Source organism: Ambystoma mexicanum, chromosome 1p, assembly GCF_040938575.1.
Source record: "Ambystoma mexicanum isolate Mex_15411 chromosome 1p, UKY_AmexF1_1, whole genome shotgun sequence".
NCBI classification, from domain to species: Eukaryota; Metazoa; Chordata; class Amphibia; order Caudata; family Ambystomatidae; genus Ambystoma; species Ambystoma mexicanum.
Genome location: NC_090921.1, coordinates 517,483,430 through 517,503,561, shown reverse-complemented (window position 1 = coordinate 517,503,561; position 20,132 = coordinate 517,483,430).

Below are 20,132 nucleotides of genomic sequence, written 5' to 3'. Positions count from 1 at the left end.
TGGAATCTAGAAAGGGTAGCATTATACCAAATGAATCGAGGAAGAGCGAAGACACCAGAGAGACCACCGGCGGAAACCGAAAGGGACTTTGGAGCAGGCGAGGAAGGAGAACCAGAAGGAGACGACAGAGAGAGGGGTGAAATAGAAGTTGAACTGGAACCATTGAGTGAAGATCCCGATCAGGAGCAACAAGAGAATTTCACCCGGACTGTTGATCGTCCCAGAAGGGAATACAGAAGACCGGTGAGATATAATGACTATGTTTTACAATGAGTTTGACTTGCGTTTGAAAAGGGGAGATGTGTAGAGACATCGCGAGAGCCCGCGCTCTCGCGAGATCTCGCCACTGCATCAAGCTCCGCCCCCGCGTGCCTCGCGCGCATTATGGGACTAGCGGGCGACGCGATAAGGTGCGTCCCACATAGCCCTCCTGCTACGGGGGCCCGCTCCTTACACGGCTTTCACTTGGACCTACAGGAACTTTCTCTCTGCTACTTTAGGCCCGTTGGCCTTTATCATTAATGCACTCACGTTGGGTGCATATTGCATAAATCTGGTTGAGTAAATAAATACATCTACACCAGATCAGAGGCTCCTGTCTTCATTGAGATAATTATACTACAAAGTCGGAGCGTTCTCAGTGAGAGAACTTTAATTCAAGTGTTTTGTTTAATACGACACCGAACGATTGCACCGTGTCTTAGGAGTTCGTTTGTGACGCGCATGCACACAAATGAGTTAATTACTTAAATACGACACTGAAAGATTACTCCGTGCTCTAGGAGTTTGTTTGTGTCATGCATGTGCGCAGTTGGATTAGTAACTTTAAATACAACGCTGAATGATTACTCCATGTTCTAGGAGTTCGTTCATGATGCGCATGCGCGCTGAAGGATTTCCTGCTTTTTAAGAGAGCGCTTCTTCTAATATGAATGCTAGATTCGATTAAGATACATTTGCAGACAAAATTAAGAATAATATGTTATTCAGGAAGTACATTCAGGTTAAAACAGTGAAAGAACATTAATCCTGAAAACTGCACCACATGTGAATTGAAAGACTATTTTAAATGCATGGCTGCATGAATTATTAAATGAACATTTGGTATTGGACAGTGCATTAATAAACAACTGCCACAATTAAGGAAGGACAAGAATCTTTCCAGAGAAGAAAAGTCATATAAATATTTGTTACTTCAACAAGAATTATTTAAATAGTGTAAACTCATTTTTATGACATTTATTAACGTTCCCAGATGAGTTTATATTTCTTCAAGTGACTTAAGTTAAATACATTCAAGTTCCTCAGACAAGTGAAGTGAGGAATAAGTTCATATTAACCTCCAAGCCTAAAAAGAGGTTAGACAGGTATGAATTATGAAAGATTATAAATTAAGAGAATTTTAAAATAAGAAAGTGATGAAGATCTTTGTTAATCTTTATTTTTTCTTCACAGATTGCCACAGTCAAGGAGTAGGAGTCTGTTGTTTTTTATTTTCTCCACTTCCCCTTTTCCCTTGGGAGTGTTAGTTCTTCAACTGGGTCTCTGTTCAGTTGTTGATCAAACCTTCTTGAGGGATCTGTGGGGCTCAGCATCCTCTGCAGTTTACAAAGGCAGGACCTGACAGGCAGAAGCTGTAAGGCAGAGTGTACCTTCAGCCAGGGTCCAAACGAGTTTGTCTTGTTACGCCTTACAAACTCTTCAGATGATCTGCCCAAAGAGGGGGCTCAACCTTCTTTTAAAGCCAAATGGGCACCAGTGATTGGTGTAGGCCACGCCTACCTTAATGAACCAATGCTGGGTCACCACCAACAATCTCCTGTATGCGTGAGGTCATAACCAGAGTGCTTCGCAGCAGGAAAGGTAAAGGGGTGAAAACATGTACTACTAAGTCCCACGCATCTTCCTGTCTGTTGTGGATCAAAGGGTCTCTCTGGTTAATTGAGCTCTCTGTGGTTTACTGATTAAAGCGACAGGTCTCCCTTGTAGCTGCAGCCAGACCAGACTATCGGTCACCACCAAACCACATACTCATACACATACCTTCTGAACGGGGTGCCCCTGCGGAGATGACTACTGTAAACAGTTGTCGCAGACATGACATTTCACTGTCCTTGATACTAAAAGGCAGGAGCTGGCTTCAGGTTGGCACAGATGCATATCAAAGGTGTTGGGGTTTCCTGTCTTTTGTTAGCCCTGCGACCAGGTCTCTTATGGGCCTGCTTGAATTAACTCTCATCAGTATGCGTAGCTGCCACCAGCAGGACCAACCATGGAGCCTTTGTCATTTAATCAGGCTGGCCATGGCAGGAGGAAGGTTTTGTTCTTTCCCTTTTGAGATGCCTTGATGTACTCCTGGCTGTCCCATTCCAACTAAATGTGACAGGGGCCAGGGACAGCATGTGTAGGCTGTGTCCACCCACAGTACATAGGTCTATGTGTTTGTCGTGCAGTGAGCATAGGAACATGTGTGCGAATTAGCCCACACATTTTCTGAGGATGATCTACCATCATTCAATTTCATTTAAAAATTTTAAAAAAGCCCAAGCGATTGCACACCCACCATGCGGATGGTCGAATTCCTCACAACCCACCACAGCAGATCCTGTGCAACTAACCTCAAGACCTAAAAAAAAGGTCTGTCATGCTGCTGGAAAACTGAGGCCACTGAGTTTGCAGAAGTCATCAGAGCAATTTCATCCACAATCAAGCCTCCGTCACCAGAAAAATGCAGGATGCAATGAGGTTCAGAAGACAGGGCAAGGCTGAAGGTGTCAGTGTAGGACTGTGCTGAAACTTTTAGAGCTTGCGATGAGTGTTTCTTAACCTGTCCTCGGGTGAAAAATCCTTTCACGAACAAGTGTCCAGGATTGCGCCGATGACCTGGAGTGACTAAGAAAGTGTAATTTGCAACTTCAAATTTAGGTAGAAGCTACCCAAGGAAAGGATAAATGCAAACCAACGAGAGTGATCCTGGTTCAATTTGTCTGCTTCTCAGTGCAAATGAAGGTATTCAAAATTGGCTAGAAAGAAATCCAACATTTGCTGGGAGGGTCAGATGGATTGTTTTTGATCGAGATCTGTCTCCAGAAACACTGGAGAGAAGGGGTAATTTGCAGAAGTGATGCAGAGGTTACAAGAGAGGTATCCACATTTCATGGGATTTTGGTTTGGTCTCAATTCAGTTCTACAGTAAAGATAAAAAATTATGATATAGCAGAACCAAAAGATATTTTACATAACCTTGAGGCGGTGGAAGATGGGAGAAGATCGAGAAGAAACAGAACTTTCTTATGAAAGTGATCTGTTCTACCTCTTCCTCACAGCATATTCAAGTTTGGAAGTACTCTGAGATGATACACAAGAAAAAAACGGTTATTGGGCCATCTTTAATCACAAAGATGCTGGCTATTTCAATGAAATATTCAGCCTCTCCCTCTCTTGTCCGTGTGGCAAGCCCATCAACCAACTAACTCTGACCTTTCTCCCAGAGCAGCTGCTTGGTGCCGAGCCCATGTCTCCGCTGGTATTTCGCAAAAGGTGTTGGGCTGCAGATAATCGGGTGGTTTGGCCAGATCCAACAGACCTGATAGGACTGTTGATTGGCTAATTTAAGCTTCTGAACGTGGGATATAGTTAATGGGCCTTGAAGAACTATATGTTTGAGCATTAACAGGTGAACTTCCTCATCAAGTGGACTTGGGTTTATGAAAACCAGGGGCAGAATAGCCTTGCACCAATAAAAGCACTTGACAGATGCAGAACCTCTCAACATCAGAAAACGGTGAAAAAAGAAGATTTAACAAATTTACAACTGTCAATAAAAGGGAAGCAGCCATCTTGAAGTGCAACTGAATACCCTTTCAGCTGACACAGTCATCACAGGATGTGGCATGTTGGTGGGTGAAAGGGGTGGGTCGGATGGGCTTACCAAATGTAACACTTCTCTCAGTATTCAGCCCAAATATACCAAGCATGTCCTTCTAGAAAGACTGGCCAGGATTTTGGGGTATAAAAGGACATCTCTAGATAGGATGAGATTGGAATTAGGTCTCCAACCCTAACTTGATGATTCCAAACTAAACAACATAAATGATAAAACAGGCAGAGCAGCTCCTAAAGACCTAGTGGCAAGAAACAATCCATAGATGTATGGGCCATCCTCCATTCCATTGCATGAGATTATAACTTCCTTTCTTCCATGCCTAAAACATTCTTAAGAACTGATATCATCCTCGTGGACAAACAATATATATATCCAATCACGCTCTGCTACACCTGACCTAAACCACTGATGTGCCCATAAGTCTCTGATCGGCTGGAAACACAATGCCACACTGTGTCAAAACTTCAAGAACCATCCTAGTACATAGAGGCATTGAAAGAATGTTTCAATATCCAGAAAGGAGCCGAGTCTGCATCACGCACCATGTCTAGGTTGTGTTGAAGGCTATCATCACAGGCCTGGGGACTAGCCTGGACTTGTTTGTCCACAAAAAGAGGTGCTAACTGAACAAAAGCTGGAGAAAGAGATTGAAGCAGGGGCCGAAGTGTACGAAAAGAAGTAGTTGAGCTATGTTCCCTGTTGGCCTGCCCCTACTCCCCATAACCCTCATCACCACGCCCCCTCCCATGCACAATCCAAACCCTCAAACAAACGAACCTGCTGTTTAAGGAAATATTGAATGCACTGCACTAAAGTGCAAGTTTCAACTTCTTCCTACACTTTCATTTGAAAACAAAACCATACCGAAACAGTTTCCTTTGAAAATGAAAGTATGGGAACAATAAAACTTAATTTAAAAAAAGTAGGATCAAAGACTCGGAATCTGAATACTCTCCCCGGTGCAAGAAGAGCAAAATAAATTCAATACCCCCCCAAAGTATGAGCAATATTTGCAAGATGGGCGTTCACCTCATTAAACAGAACCAAAATAGACACGCATGCTTGTTATTTGCACTACTTCAAAGTTAAGGACCCATTTGCACAATCTTTTTCTAAAAAACTTGTATTGGTTCATTCAAAAAAATAAAACATGAACATAGTAAAAGAGAGAAGAATTATACCTTATTCAGCAACCGTAGCAATAGTTTCTCTCCTTGCTTCCAAAGCACCATGTAAAAAACCTCAATTTACTGCGCTTGTTGTCCAGGACCCAGGGACACAATAGACAGCTAGTCACAACACACACATACACACATTTGCCGGGCTCTACAAAATTCTGTATACCACTCAATGCCAGCCAGTTGAATAGAAAAATGAGGGCTTCTATAAAGGACTTCAACTGCCAAACTTTCAATGGCGGATGCAAATAAGTGGTGTGCCCGATTTCAGAATTTGAAGTTGAAGTGAAGTCTGTCATTAAGAACTTGAAATCGAAGAAGGTGCATGACCCAGTAGGCCTGCCTACAGAATGCTACAAACAGACTACAAGTATCGACCTCAGGCTCATCCAGAAGAAAGCCTGGTTTAATAATGCATGGAAGAATTCGGTTTTCTACAACTCAGAACAGAATGCAGTTCAGTGTCAACCTTTTGAGAAGGGGGTCCAAAGTGCAAAGTTTGAGTCTGTGTGCAGAAAGCAAATGTAGGGTCATGGCCGGTGCTCGGGCATAAGGAACTGGTGGTACCTTAAGTGTTCGAGACTGCATTCACTCTTACTGGAGATGTTTGTAGGTATGCAATTCTGGATTTTAGAGACCGTATCCCATTCTGTCCCATGTACTGCCATGCCAATGGTGCTATTCATGACCACCTGCTGGGAGAACAGACTGACCAGACCCAGTATATGTGTCCCTGGGTGTAAGAACATGTGCACCTATCTGCTTCAGCAGTGATATCACTCGAACAAAACAAAAGCCTCACAGAAATTAACAAGGACTAGACATGAGCTGCTCAAAGTGATTCCATAAAAGATGGGTGTGAAGGGCTACTATGGAGACATCATAGGAAGAAGCCTGACCAACATTTGCATGCCATAGATCAAATGCATCAAGGGGGTTAGTGGGGCATGGTTCTCCCACAAAGGAGTGGTTGGGGGGCTAATAGAGAGATGGAACCATAGGGCTATCTTGACAGAGTTGAGTGTGTCCGTGCTGGACAAAACAAACCTAGAGCACCTGTATCCGAAAACATCACTGAGGTGGTCTCTATCCTGCCACAGTTGTGCAAAAGTGGAACAGCATCATCAAGAAGTGACACCTATGCCAATTTAAAATCAAGCATGAGAAAAGATGTGTACAAATTATAGCATTTCGAGAATGCTTTCTTAGAGGGCTCTGGGATTCACTCCAATTGTAGGGGTGCTTTTACAAGTCTTTTTGTTCCCTGCAATCTAGCACCCTGATTCTGCCTCTCACAATCGGGGTCTATCTGGTTGCTGTGTGTGTCTCATCCTAGCTGCTCTCTGTTGGCTCTGTATTAAACATCAGCTGGTGTGTCCAGTGTTCACCTTTCTTCCTAGAGTCAGAATGCCCCAGCAGTATTTGTTGGCACTGCAGTGTGTATAGGACTCCTCTCTCTTATTGGCGGTGCTATGGTCAGCATCCTCTGACCAAGGAAAACAGAAGAGGAAATGGCAATTCAGTGTCTCTTCATTCTCGCATGAGCCTCTCCACCACAGATCACTTCCCTTAATTTCATCAACTCGCTGTACTTTTCAAAGGGAGTGGAAAATCACAAAGGAAAGTTTCCATTAGTATTGTTTTCCCCACTACTATGTTGTATGTTAAATATGAAAACTTGAAGGGTTGAGGATCACCCTCAAATCCCGGCATGTAGTGTTTTTATGCCAGGCTGGCCATACTAATGGGGATGATCAGTGAGCAACGAGAATGTTCTTCCCGTTAGACAATACCCAATGGCTTCCACTGGCCACTTTGTAGATGGCCATTCTTATCCCAGCGGTCTCCGAGGGAAACATCGTCCACATGATGTACAAAACGTGTATTTATTCTTGTATTTGAGAGAAAAAAAACACTAGTGTAATAAAAGCTGTACTGTCTTTGGGGTTGAGGTGCTCTGTTGAATATACGGATGACGTTAGATATATATAGGTTTATGAGTTGATCATTTAAGGTTACGGTGCAAGTGTAAAATTCCTAGTAGTCCATGCAAAACCTCCATGATACATCTGGTTTTGGAACTAGGATAATGGGAGAGACCCATTTACTATGACTTTTCAATGGTTCCTATTTGCAGCATTACTTGACTGTGTCTCAATTAAACTGTCGTCTAGCATCTGGTAGCCAATATGGTCCTAGTGAGACCATCTCCATTTGAGGCCAAAGGCAGTGATTAATACCTTTCACCCATTCTGGCTAATTTGGAATCCTTTAAATATGGCACGGCTTTAAGTTAGATGGCATCTTTGGACTTCCTTTGCAATATGGGTCTAATATCGCTTTGGGTAGTTCTTCCTGAATCAGGTAAAATAAAAAGAGGTCTTATTGATCACTTTCTTGGCATTCCATGGTCCACATTACATGGTACACTTGCAAATTTATTTTGCGATTTATCAATTTCACCCAACAATTCAAATTACCCAATGCCTTTGTGATGCAATATGGTCCATGCCACTTTGCTAAGAGCTTGTTTTCACTAGTGGGTAAGTGTGCTCAAACTTGATTGCTACGTTTAAAGTCCTTAACCTGGACTTATTAAAACCTCTCGATGGGAGGTGAGCTCCCATCGAGAGGTTTTAAAAAGTTAAATAAATATTTTACTAGACACATTCTATCCTGAGCGTTGTGGCCAAATTCTGCTAGGTTTTGGCATTCCTTTTCTTGGAGTTCTGAGTTTTCTCTAAGCATATTATAGACATATCCCAGTTTTCAGCCTTTCCCGAGTTATTACATATTTTTAAAGAGTGAACAGTGTTAGGTAGGTACCAGGTATTTGTGTGCAGTGTACAGATTAAAGGCTGGGGCTCTTCCATTCACTTAGAGAATTTTCATTCCCAGTCCTTTGGGCGTTATTGAATACTAGGGTTACTTCTGATTCCCCTATTGGGCATTTTTCCAGTTTTATTGCTTTGGAATTCATTGTCAGGTCCTCATGCATCAGACTTCTAAAAACATTTGTCAAAATAAAGTACCGGAAAAGATAAATAGGGCCTCATTACAACTCAGGCGTTAAGGGTCAACGCCACCGTTAACCCTTAACGCCTAATTCTGATTTTAACACCTGCTTTTAGCAGGCGTTAAAATCCATGGCGCTAACCTGCCATGGTGCTAATTACGCCGCCGTAATTTACGGCGGCGTAATTAGCGCCTTCCCCACTCCCATTATGCCCTATGGGGCAAAAATGGGAATGGGGAAGGGAAAATGGGAAATGGGGATTTACCGCCCCACTCACCTTGGAATGGGGCGGTAAATCCGCCATCCACCATGGTGTAAACGGAGTTTACACCATGGTGGTAAAGTTGGTGCACTTAGCACCAAGGTTGTAATGAGGCCCATAGAGTTTAAAACTTGTATTCCTTAAATGTTTTTAGGTCTGAGTGGCTACGATTGTGAGCCATAGCTTTGGCTGCTCTTTACCAACCATGTACCAGGTGTTTGATCTCCATGTGCAACCATTCTTTCAATGCTGCCAATGCAGATCACGTTCATGTTTTAGCCAGTGGTGCTAAGAACATTGAATCCCAGTTCTAGAATTCATCGATTGCTCTACAGTCTCATTGATTTATGGCAGTACGTACATTGACTTTAAGTTCAACAACTAATGGCTTCTTAGCGTATTCTCTTTTTAATGTGGCATTATAGGACTTTGTCTTTATGTTCTAGGATTCAGAATATCTTGGATGAGCTTTTGCCTGGGATACTTACCATACTCTCCATTCTGGAGCTTCTCATCAGTGTCAGTGCCTTCCTGGGTTTGGTTTGGGAGAACTTGCCTCCTGGGTTCTCTAGCTCGCCAGGCATTGCCATCCATGAACCACTCTTTACTCATCGCTTGTCACCGATATCCCACCAAACTGCCTTCATGTTGGTTGCCAACATCTCAATCCGTAACCAACTTCTAATCACTCCAGCCTCTAGCATTCCACCCAGGTTTCTCTGTAGCTCTTAAAGGTGCCCAGTTCCCTGGACACTAGGCACAAATCACTGCTCAGGCGATGTGTTCAGAGTACTTGAATGAGTAGTAACTTGCACAAATAGAATCTCTGCTATGGCGTCACCTGATGTAAAGATGGCCTACACAAAAACAAGGTTTCTTTCCATTTGTTAGGATCCATGTCAGCTTACTATGAGTCCTGTTTTAACAGAACATCTTTCCTCAGTGCTCATCATTCCATGGTTCTCTTGACACTTTGCTGATCCATTGAAACTCATCTAGGGATGCCCAGTCGCCTACCACTTCTGCCTACCCCCTGCCTCCTCATTTCTATCCACACAGTTGTTTTTCCTCCCACTGTCCTTCTGCAGCACCAAAAACACCTGCTGGGTTAGTAAACCTCCTCTGTGCTCTTGGTGTTTGGAACCCTCTCCCCACCCATTTGAATATTGCAATTCAGAGGGGTTTTGCACCCGGGTGTCTCTTTCATTTCTTGGGTGACCATAAAGCATATCCCTCACTCCCCCTAAGCTTCCATTAGCTTGATCCTCTCAATTGAACAATATAGGATGGAATTTCACACAGTGATGGCCGCAGCAAGATCACCCACTCTGGTGTTCTGGTTTCACGCGAATAGCCACATTTTGCAAGGTGGGACTCTTGAGAGTGAGGCACAGGACAGAATGGAAGCCTACTGCAGAGCTCTCATTTTCATGCACTTCAAAAAAGGCAATCTGTATTTGCGCATGTATTAGCTAAAATGCAAATTGTTACAGCAAAATAAAAACACAAATTCTTGTATGTTCCAGACCTTTATTGGTGTTATTAAAACACCACAACAGGCAACGAAAGATGGGATTGTTCCCAATCACCAGAGCATGAACAAATTATGCAAGGTGCAACCCCATCCCTTCCATACTTACCTGCACCAGGGAAACCAGCAATCAATTGGATGCAGTGGACACTATAATTCAAGGATTACCTGGAAGCTATTGGAGGTACAGCATATGTGGCCTCAGGAAAGAAAGCTAGGTTACTGAACTCTCTGGTAGTTGAAGGCCACACAATAGTCGCAGGCCCGAGACCCTCTGCACCACAGGGTGAGCGTCACAATGACAATATTTAAGCAGAAGCTAGATGCCGATTAAGAACCATCTCCAAAAAACATAGTGCCGCTTTTATACCGAAGCCCAAGGACAAACAGGATAGGATAAAGATTATGTAGTGAGGCTTTGCGAATTAGCAGCTTTGGAGCGAGAGTGGAGTATGTGTATATATACATATATGCTCCCTCATACAACACGAAGTGGAGGTTGAAGACTATCTTACCATATCCAAACCTGATATATTGGCATTACAGAGACATGGCTGAATGAAACCACACAAATGGCAGCATCACTAGCCCCTCCCCGGGATTACAGAATCCTTAGAGCTGACCATGTCTCACAAAGGGACGGGGCGGGGGGAGGGGGTATTGCGGTCATGGTCTGGAGACATCTGGATTGTCATAGTTAATCATGCTAGCCCGGAGGGCTGTGAAAGCCTACTAATATAACTAAAAATTAATGCTAACATTTCAGTGAGCATTTTACCACCTAATAACATGCCCCTATTTGAGGAACAATTTCTTAAATATGATTACCAAATCCAAGTCACCCGTAATGTAATTATCCCAGGTGACCTTCGCTACTAGGCTGAAGGTAAATATGACAAACATGCTACATTGTTAATAGCAGCCCTGGATGCCATTGGCTGCACCCAATGGATTAAAGAACCCACTCGCAGAGATGGGCACACTCTGGACTAGGTTCTTTACTCACCAACTGCATATCAAAAATACCTTCATTCCCATATGCCCCTGGCCTAACCACCTACGGGTTAACATCACAGTGTGCCTTCCATTTGCCTGAGTGTGGCTGGATAAACAGCTCAGAATTCTTAAAAATAGCTGGAACATTAGGAATGTCACACCATCTAAATTATCAGTGCTCTTGGAATTTAAATTGCTGCCTCTTGGCTCTCTGCAGAATGCTACTGACCTAACATCTCATCTCTCTTCTGTCCTATCCGCCTCCATAGAGGCTTTGGCACCAAAAGAAACTAAAAAGATAAAGACGAGAACCTTAACAATGCCTGGTTTGATGACAATGTTCTCCAGATGAGACTAAAGAAAAGAGCCCTGGAAAGGGAATGGCGCAAAATCCTTCTGCGCATACTCTGAAATTATAAGGATTTAATGAACCAATTTAAGGGTGCCATCACAGAAGTTAAATCTAAATATTACAATACCAGAATCACTGGTGCCAGATCCAGCTCCAGCAAACGGTTCACAATTCTTAAGGAATTTGAGGGCAAAGGCACAGGTAGTCAAAATATTGTCCGCGACTCAGCTTGGTGCCAGGAAAGTCATAAGGAATTTTCAGACAAAATTATTGGTCACCAAAAACCATATTCATGCAGCAACTCAGTCTCAATGCTATGACTAATGACCTCCACGCTGTTACAGCTACCCCTGCCAGTCCCATCTCTTACCCTCCGATGTCCAAATTTGATTTCAGACAATGCTCTGAATCCGAAATACTAGTCACTGACTCAAAACCCACATCCTGTCAGGGAGACAGCTACCATGCGAACATCCTCGAAGGGTCCCTAGATGTGTTGATCCCATGGATCACGAGAATGGTCAACATGGGGAGTGCCACTATCACTGAAGGAGGTCTGGACTACGCCTCTACTGAAAAAAGCACCCTTGACCCTACTGTGGCCAAAAACTATCACCCCATTCCTGCTTACGATCTTGGATAGGATGGCATATTTACAACTACATGACTTTATAGAGAACAATGACATCTTGGGTACCTGTTAATCTGGGTTTAGAGCAAGACAAAGCCCAAAGGGACAGAAAACGCCCTTCTGGATCTCAAATCCAACTTCATAGGTACAGTGGAAAGAGGGCAACCGGCTCTGTTAATGTTGTTAGACCTTTCAGCAGGATTCGATCTTGTTGACCATTCCATACTTGTCAATAGATTGAAAGGTATAGCTCAATGTTCCGAGAGATCCTCAGACTGGATTGCCTCTTTCCTGGGACCTCAGATCTCAGATCTCTAGTGTGGCAGTAGAGAATGCCCAATCTACACTCACTATCATCACGGGGTACCACAGGGATCATTCATAGCCCCATCCCTATTTAATATCTATGTCAGGCTTCTGCTCGACCTCCTGGACTGCTTGGGTGTCTGTTATACCAACTACGCTGATGACCCTCAGGTGGTCCTAGAGTTGTCAGGTGACTATTCTCAAGACTCTGAGACTTTGAATGGAGTATATGCTGCCATCCAGTCCTAGATGGCTTCAAACTCCCTAGCGCTCAACAATGAGAAAACATAGCTTCTCATTGTGGCTCCCGGGCTGCAGCTCAAGAAATCTGATCCAGCCTACGCAAGATTTAATATAGCAGGCAGCAGGATTACGGTGACCAGATGTGTCAAGACCTTGGATGGCCATTTGGAAGCTAAACTGAAGATAAAGTACCAGGTGGCTCATATATGATCATCATGTGGTTATATCACTAATCCCTATATCTCCATCAGCAATAGATCGCTTTTGGTCACATCCCTAGTAAATACCAGACTCTAATGTGGCAATAGCCTTCTCATCAGGACTTCCCAAGCTAATCTCCATTCCCTTCAAACCACCGAGAACAGCGCAGTACCAGCGGTAATGTGAATACACAACATCTTCTAGACGGGAATTTCACTGGCTTCCTGTCAGGCACAGGATTTCTCACAAGTTTTTAGCACCGGGCAACTGCCCCCGATATATTTCGACCACCTGACTGTTAATCTCCCAAGGTGGCATTTGCATAAGAAAACGACAGCCATAAATTTAAGCAACCATGTTTCAGGCTGGCAAAATATGGAGGAACCAGTTTTGACGTGCTGGCACCTAAAGAATGGAATGTGTTTCCTCTTTCGCTGAAAGCCTCCCAATCCCTGACAGAATTTGAGAGAGCTATGAAAACCTACCTGTTTAACCTCAAACCAGGGTGATGAGTACGCCAGTCCACTGTCTCCCCCGCTCTGAACACTATTTTGCCTTCCTGTTTTGTTTGTCTTTTACTGTTCTTGGTGTGCCCTGAGGCCAATGGCAAGGGGCGCTATATGAAAAATAAATAATAATAATGATTGCATACATGCTTACCAGGTGTGTTGCTATGTCTGGAAAAAATCCGGGGCTACACTAATGTCAGGATTGCCCGGACTCAGGGCTAGCTAGCCTTTTGGTTGTAGCCCCTGAGCTTCTATCCCGGGCTACAACCAAAAGATCTTGGCTATAGCTCCACCCCCACCCCCTCCGTCTAGTGATGCCTCCGATGCTTACTCTCCACATTCACAAATAAAATCTTGAGCAGCAGAAGAAACCATGCACAGGAGAAGAGAAATGTATTGTGCACAAATCAGCACGGAAACCAACTCAGTACATGTCAGAGGCAAACATGAGAAACATTACAAAGACAAATACAAAGTGGAAGTACGTAGGGAAACTGAACAGATGAGTTGTCATGGGTGCGGCAGCACTTACGTAGCAAATAATCCTAGGTGTCCTGCAAATGTGTATGTAGAGTTTCAAGAGCGACAAGCATAGACCCTCCACAACTCAAAGTACAGGACAACCCCATCAGAAGACGAGGACTTGACAGTGCTCATGGTACAGTGTACAAGCAACAGATGAAGCAAACCTCATTGCAATGTCAGGATAGATGAGGTAGGAACAAATTTAACGGCCAATTCGAGTTCGGATCTCACCATCATAGCTTTAGACTCCCCTAAAACAATATTGGGCCTCATTACGAGGTTGGCGGTAGCACAGGCACGGCTGCCACCGGTATCCATGTTTTCCCAGCACCCGCAAATGGGCAATTACCGGGTCATGCAGAGTATGGCTGACCCGGTAATTGCCCATTCGCGGGTGCTGGTAATAAGGGACTCCCCATCCCCATTCGGCCCCATAGGGCTGATTGGGAATGGGACGTTGGATGCACTGGCACCATTCAGAGGGGTGCCGGTGCATCCGACGTGCTGTGCTCGCGGGTGCCGCTCTGCCCACCAGTTCAGACCTGGTGGGCTGACAGGTGCCCACGAGCACAGCTCGTAGTATGGCAGTCCGTGAACTACGGTACCGGCATGCTTACTAGTACCGTAGTTCCCGGACAGCCATGCTTGTAATGAGGCCCAATGTATATGCCGTACCTCCAGCTTGGTGCCCCACTGGCAAACCAGCAGTTGGCCGGTCCAGTAAAGTGCCATATACATCAATGCCGGCAATTATTACCGGACTGGCCACCTTGGAATGAGGCCCACTATTCCCTTAAGGGAAGCAATGTACAGAGAGTACATACCTCTGTTCTCGCCAGGACTAGACCTCAGAATGGCTCAGTCCAGTAGTACTGATGAAATAAATTATGTCAAGCAATGGCATAAGAGTATGCATGGATCTCTGCAGTGTTAACCAAAGAATGGAATAATAATGGGCATCTATTCCCCACGAAGTATCATACAACTGATCCTCACACTACAAAATGCAGGTGTGTTCTCAAAACCCAAACAAGACTCAACATTACTGCACAAAGTACTTATCAAGCTGCAAGAAAGAGGAATCAGAATAAAGTAGGGGCATTCATCTTTGGGCGTGGAACCGTTGAGTACTTGGGCTACACCATCACTTGCAAAGCCATACAACAAAAAGCAGATCTACTGAAAGTCATCAACTAAGCCATGAAGCCACCAGGGAAAGAATAAGCGAAATAATGTTTGGGCTTAGTTGAATAAACTCGAACATTCATTCTCAGAACCCAATAACAAAATGTGGCACCTGCTGAAGTAAAAATAATTAATATGCAAAGAAGCTCAAGACCAAAAATTAGAGGACGTAAAAAGATGTGTCATTAATGTTCCATCGCTAAGGACATTTGACTCCACATGGAACACTTACACCAATACAGATGTAAGTGCATACGGATTGGTTGCCCTCTTAACCAAAAGAAAGCTACTGAAGAATCAATAGTTGCAATTGCTTCAAAAACCTTGTCACTGGCAGAGAATTGATATCATAGCGCTTGCATATGATGGTGTCTGGAAAAACCAGGTCTCTCTCCCAAGATGATTTCTTTCCTTGCCATATCGTTCATAAGTCTCTGTGTGGGACGCAGATTATTCTCCTAATGGATGTTCGTCTTCCATGGTTATTAGGTCTCTGAGATGAGAAGTAAAAACTCTGTCAGCATTTTGGGTCATAGGCACGGGGTGATGCAAATTGGTCCTGCACATATACAATCTGGCATATAGGGAGGGAACTCGAATTGTAGTTCTCTCAACGGTCACCTTCTCCATCTGGGGTAAGACTGGCACTGGATTTCTCCCTGGTAGGTCTCCCACCTCACGCTGAGATGGGTTACCATCCCCTTTTAACATGGTCAGAGTACTGTGAGGAGTCAGGAATGAAACTCAGACACAAGTGAGTCATGATTTTGGTTTAATTGAAAATAAAAGGGGTTGGGAAAATGCCTCTCTGACCCTGCTCTAGGAGGTGTTTCCCTACCTAAACCAAAAACGAAGGATTTGTCTGTGTCAGAATGACCAAAACAAAACAAAAATGTCCTGTGTCCAAAGATCTATTCTGATCCTCACATTATAAACTAAATTCTAAGGTGAAGATGGTAACGACATACAACAACCACACAGAGACATAGAGCCATTTACCTACGTGTTGACCAGACTCTTGAGAACAAATACTGGACAATCCTTAGACAAAAGATCAAACACGTCCGCTTGTTACCTCTCCTTGTCCTCACCAGGTCCTATCACCTTAGTACTTTTAACATATTATACTATGTCTCCACACAATAACCATAATTACACCAAAAACAATTCACAATTTTATTTCATATACATCACACATCGTCCTATCACCATCTAAAACAATGTAAAATTGCAAAAATCCCTAAAAACCTTTTACAACCATTATCATAAAATACAATTACAAACCATACAAAAAACCAGTGTTGTGCTCAACCCTGTTACATCCTGCCTATACAAAACTAGATAATGTACAGTGCCTCAAAGGACATCACTATGCCTAAAGAAAACACAATGGTCAGTAGCTCACGGGTTCCCTTTACATAATAGATACCTCATGCCATTTACTGAGTACATTCATACCCCTTTCGGTGCTACCATGGGGTTAGTCTCAACTGAATTTACAATGCTATTTAAGTATTGTCACTAACTTACAATACTCTTCACTTGCCCAACATGTTTCGTTCAACAATTAAGTTCCATATAATACTCCAGAACTTCATCAGGGGGACCATCTGTACCCTTAAACCTTCTCTCTTCTTCTATGGTTGGTTCAACACTACTAAACACTTCACTTTAGGTGACATTCAAATACTAAAATTTTAAATATACTTCACACAATTCTTGACCATGTCACATCTCCATAAAAGTCGCTTGACAATGGTTAATTAGGGGAGGATCCCAACATCTATGTCGGACCACTCAATACCTCATCTCCACGAGGATCGTACAGTCCATTGCACATCCAAACGTAACCCGACGTCAGCTTTCTTGCTAGCTTGCGCAAGTAAACAAAGCCTCTAACTCCTGTTACGGCAATCCGTTAGCGCCGCGTCTTATTATTCACCGGGTGGACTTCTACTACTCATACTGTGGAAACGCTATCTGTTTCATCTTGTCTTCGAACGTAGTGTACGCTACCGATACTGGTGGAGAGGTTATCTCATTATCGCTGCAGCATCACGTGACCGTGGTAACGTCTTCAGTTTTCGGTGGTTCAGAAAAGTGTTAAAAAAAAGGAAGAATAAATAACTCCAACACAACGTTCTTCAAGGATAAATAACCTTGCTCCAGAGCGTGGCTCCCTTCCCCTGGATTAATCTTTACTTTCTGATATTTTCACAAGTAACAGTTCCTTGTGCCTTTCTTGACCAGCATTTACACTAACACACAAAACTGTCTGGTATTCTACTTTTGTCTCTAAGGATAACTGGTATAATCTCCTGCCAGGGTTTTTCTTCTTCTCTCCTGGTTAACACAATCCTTTTTCTAGTCCTGGTATTTCTTCTAAGGATCCCCAACTTTTGTACATTTCTTGTAACTGCCTGGTATACTCCCCTGCCAGGAATTCTTGTATTCACACAGTTGTAAGGGCCTGGTATATTCTCTTGCCATGGCTTCTGTACATATGGGCTCTCTGTCCTCAACCAGACTAGCACATTTATTTTGTTTGCTAATGTATCTGCTATTTTATCCTGTCCGGTTTTCCCCATATAGTAGCACTGTATACATTCACATACTTGTAAGGTTTTCACTCACAATTAATTTCCCCTTTTAACAATAATCTCTCCCACTCTTTTTCTCTTGGTTTCTTTATTTACAATTGCTTGCATCTGATGTGGCCGTCGATACGTTGCGGTGTCCACGCTGTCTCTGGGTGGACTCACTGGTTCTTGTTGGCGTTCTTGGTTCCTCCCGCGGTCAAGTGGCTCCTTCTCGTGACCGCTCATTCTTGGGCTTTCCAGTCCCTCGCGGCTTCCACGGGGCTCGTCTGCTTCATTCCAAGCTTCGGTGAGTTAGACACTGCTTTCTAACACCTGCAAACTCCCAGGAGTCTATTGCTGGCGCCTGGCATCCCTGCAGCATGTCCACTTCGCATGGAAGCTTCTTTGTTCTTGGCTTTCGAGATGCCTGGTTCCACAACACAGGTCTTAGCCTTTCAGTCTCTCGAACCGCACAGAGAGGCACACCTCTCTTCCACCAGCAGCAGACCTCGACACTTTGCTTCTGCTCTTTACATTTTCCAGTCACAGGTCTAAATGTGTAACAACTAGAGCGCTCCTTGGGCTTGTGGCCTACTTCGCTCTGCATTTCTCTGTTCCTCTTCCTCGTCCAAAAATGTTGGTAATTCTGGGAAAGAAAGTCCATGCTTGACAATTTGCATGATGAACTTGGATAAACATTATTTTTTTTTAAAACAGTTTTTATTACTTTTATTAACAACACTCCAAACATTACGTTCCCGTATGAGCTTCAAGTCATCATATTCGCATGTTATGCGTCACAGTCCTCTCCCCTCCCACCCCCTTAACTCAATCCCCTACTTCAATGCCACCTGCTTGCGTATCACCGGGCTTGTCTTCCACATTAATCTCCCTCATATCATCTTCACTAAGTTCGGCCTGGGGGATCCCACCATCGTAGCCACCAGTTGTCTTCAAGCTATCAGGGGTTCCGCTTCCTCCTCCCCTCCCCTTTTGATTGCTTCATACCAGGCTGCCGTTTCTGCATCTGCCCACTTCAGGAGAGCAGACCACCACGTCTCTATTCTAGGACGTTGGGCTGCCTTCCAGCCCATTGCGATTCTCCGTTTGGCCAGGATGTAGGCCAGGTCTTTCATCTTACTTATGTGCTTCAAGTTGCATGGTCTGGCAAAACCCCCCAACATGCATGCCCACAATGACTCCACCTCCAGTGTGATCCCTTTTTCGGCTAAGCATAGCTTAATCTCCGTCCAAAATCTGCCCACCTCAGGGCAAGCCCAAAACATGTGTATCATCCCAGCTTCCACCTCCCCGCACCTCGGCCATTTCTGTGCCACTGAACTTCCGAACCTGGCGATTTTGCTAGGGGTCATATATGCCCTGAGAGTAACATACAACTGGATCTGCTGTAGCCTTGCGTTTCGGGACACCTTCTTTTGGTACCTTTGAGCCCTGCCCCATTGTCCATCCAGCATAGGTTCTCCCACCTCTCCTGCCAGTCCCGCCTCAGTTGGAGCAACTCCTTTCCCACCCTGGACATCAGTAGTTCGTATATGCAGGATATTTCATGACCACCCTCCGAGATATCATACATCGTCTCAATGACCGCATCAGGTTGCTCCGCTAGCACTGCCTCAGGCCACCTTTCTCGCACCTGTCTGATAATTCTTGTATAAGTAATATATTGGCCTTTGTGCACCCCGGTGTCCTCCATTAATCTCTGGGAGTCTAGTGCCTCCCCCTCCTGCCATACATCTCCGAGGGTTGCAATGCCCATCGGTTCCCATTATTTGCGGATCCCTTTTATCATTTGTGAGTCCTCCCCTCATAGCACCACTAGCGGCACCTGCAGGGAGCATGGGGTCGGCTTTCCCACCATTTGCCATGCTTTGCTCCATATTTCCCAGCCCAGTACCAGCAGTCTCGCCTTCCTTGTGCTTTGATTTAGGCAACCACACCCCCTCTCTTAGAAAAAAAAGGCGGCAGCGTCCTTGCACAATAGCCTGGCTTCGACCGTCTCTTCTTCGGACAGCCACTTGGCCACATACTGGAGCTGCCCCGCCAGGTACTATACCTCAAAATACGGTAGGTTTATGCCCGCCCTGTCACACAAGTTTTGTAACTTCCAAAGGGCCACCCTATTCCTGGAGTTGTGCCATACAAAGCCTCTGCATAAGCTGTGGAGTTTTGCAAAAAAAGTTTGGGGAGCATATACGGGATGTTCGTAAAGAAATGTGATAACCTCGGCAGGACCAGCATCTTGATCAAAGCTGCCCTACCCACCATGGCCAGGGGTAACCTGGACCAAAACCCCATGCTATTCTTGATGCCCTCCACTGCCCTTTCCATGTTGTATGTGTGTTCTTCCTTGTGATATATGTCGATTCCCAGGTATCGGAATGTCCTGGTCTGCCAGGGTATCGGCAAGACCGGTAAGTTCTTGTGTGGGGCCCACCTGTATCTCCCCAAAGGGAACATGCTTGATTTCTTGGGGTTGACCGCTATGCCCGAGAGGATGGCACAACGTTCCATCACCTCCAGGACATATTGTAGGTTTTCTTCTGGGAAGCGCAGGTATAGCAGTATGTCATTGACGTACAGTGATATGATGTGCGAGCCTCCCTTCGTGGGGATCCCTATCTCCCCATACTGTTGTCTGAGGCAGATTGCCAGAGGTTGCAGGGCAAGAATGTACAGCATGGGCGACCAGGGACAGCCCTGTCTAGTACCCC